Raw genomic sequence first — 2,764 nt, 5'->3', positions numbered from 1 at the left:
TTAGAATCCAGCCAAAGAGAACACCAGATGCAAATTATTTAACATCCGGGCCTGGGGCAACCACCGATAGATGGCACCTTCATTTTCCACCCAATTCCCTGATTGAAAATTTCCGTTGGGAGATATATGACCGGAATTGGTGTGTGATAAAGTAGCCCTGCTATTGACACTGATGCCGTTGAAGTGACGAAATGATATGGTTGCGCAAAATAGATTGTACCACTGACCAAGTACAGCATCATCTACTTGTACATTTTAAAGTTTTTTTCTTTCGCCAAAGAAAATTCCATTGCTTCATGTAATGGACCCATGAAAATTTTCAAGCCAAAGCAGCTTTCATTTCTGTTGTGGAATCAGAACTTTTTAATTATAATCACCCTGTATACTCGTATAGCTAATTATTTTTATAAATCACTTACTACTGTACATCCTGACCAAATGATGACCCAGTCCCTATCCCAAGGAATTTCTAACTGAAAATTATTTGGACAGGGATCACTGGCCACTTTACGAAATGGTCAATTTCGGGCTTTTACTACTGTACAATAGAACCTTGATTAATTAATTCAATATTAAGCTTGGGGACGATATACAGTAAATGTCTGCTGGTCTTTGTCCTTAAGGAGCAGCTAGTCTTTTTTTGGATTATAAGACCACCTGCCCTTAGCATGATAGTGAAGTCACTACTGTTGTTGCTTCTTTGTGAATGGAGGGGGGGGGGGGGGAAGCCTGTGAGATAATACACCACCACCACCACATATGTGTGACGCAATCCTCATTCATGAATTTGCTCAAGATAGAGCATCAGAATGTAGCGCAAAGTTAGAAAATGCAGTAAGAATGAGAAATTGTGATACTCTATATAATTTTCAGTAACTAAGATAATTAAAATGAAAGAAAATTTATATTTTGGTTACTTTTATGAGATTTTTTTTTAAAAAACCCATTCATATCATCCTATGCCAATTAAAGATATACCAATAGAATGTACCCCAATAGAAAATGTGGTAAGAATACAACATTTTGGTTAATAATGAGTCAATATGATGTTTTTTAGGGGAAAAAAATTATATTCAGGCCACTTTTAAATGATTTTTTCAGACTTTTTTTTTTTTTTAAAAACCACTTGGTTAAAACCATGGTTTAAGCCAAACACAACCCTGGTATTTATGTTATAGATAAGAAAAAATGGTTTGAGATTGGTTTTACATTATAATAATAGTTATTACAGAATAATTCCAATGACTGAAAATTAAAACGTATGCTCTCTCTCTCTCTCTCTCTCTCTGGAAATGGCTGCAATACCCAGACTCATAAAAGTATTTCCTTATATATAAATTTATCTGCAAATTCTACAATTAATTAGAACAATTTTTTTTCTTTTTCAAAAAAGAAGAAAAAACCAATTAACTGGTTTGAATGAATATGAAAGAAATTCTTGACATTAGAGATTCACTTTAAATTGGGAAAAAAAAAACCATGAGATTCTTCAAAATGTATGAAAAAATTTAACATAATTCTTGGCCAAAATTGTTCATCTTTAGGAGCTATACCATTACTTTTTTCACTAAATTTACTGTAGCACTTAAAATATAATTATAATGCAAAAGAAAGAAGTGATCACAAAAAAGAAGGAAAGCATGAACATCACAATCACACACACACAGAGAGAGCACAGCATGATATATGATTAATTGCACTTATACAACAATCAAAGATGTTAGTACTGATGGAAAATTCATTAAATCGACCATATTCTAATTTCAAATGTTCTGAGAGCAATACCATTCATCCAAGTTGGTAATACAAATATGAAGTGTTGTCAGTTGCATCACAAATGAGATGCACAACAAGCACAAGGCACAGAGATGGAAGCAGTGAACAACTGAGCTCTCCCCATGGAAAAAGAAACAAATTAATGGAGATAAAACAACCACCATGTAAAATTCATAACACTATATTATTGAGAAAAATGAAAAATTTATACAAAACAATAAAGCAAAAAAAGTGATAGGACATTTATCAAACTTAGAAATTTCATAAAAAATCAAAATCATGGAATATGAATTGTGAAAAATTAAATTGGTTTGACTTGACATGAGAATTGAATTCTTGTGTAAAGTTCAATCAAAAGATAACATAATGATGACCCCTCCCCTCACTTATATACATTCTAAATCTCTTATTTTATAATTCTATTACAGAAACAAGAGGTCTTAATCAAAATTATTGTGTGTGTATACAAATCAAACCTCATTGTAAGGTCACTTGATCAGAAAGTCAGCCTAACTATAAGGTACATTTCATACACATACAAAGTCTGAGGCCACAACATGCAAATTGCCCAACAAGGTGGTTGGACAAAAAGAGTGGGGGAAATTATGCAAGAAAAAGTTTGAGCCTGTGAATTATACAGGATGTTAAGTATATTTACCCTTATACACCCTCTATACCTTCCACCATTGGTGATAAAAAAATATTTTTAATTAAAAAAATATCCAAGTAACAGGCTCATTTCAAATATTTCATTCATTTTAAAACGGACCTTATATGAACCGATATGCAAAATTTTTATACTATCCTCTAACTTCCAATAAGAAAGTTGATGCCCTGTCTCTACTGAGCCCAACAAGAAAATTTCTATTTTTCTGATTGAGTGCAATATTAGCTAAAATATTGCTGATTGAAAGGTGAGATATCTCAGAATTTTGAAAAATTTCAATAAGCTGCAACTGTAAAATAAAGTTTAAAATTTTTTTTAAGC

The sequence above is a fragment of the Pholcus phalangioides genome, unplaced genomic scaffold, assembly GCF_987345545.1.
Source record: "Pholcus phalangioides strain wild (caught in Gottingen) unplaced genomic scaffold, Ppha-v1.0 ptg000015l_1, whole genome shotgun sequence".
Taxonomy (NCBI): domain Eukaryota; kingdom Metazoa; phylum Arthropoda; class Arachnida; order Araneae; family Pholcidae; genus Pholcus; species Pholcus phalangioides.
Note: the sequence above shows the minus strand (reverse complement) of the source record.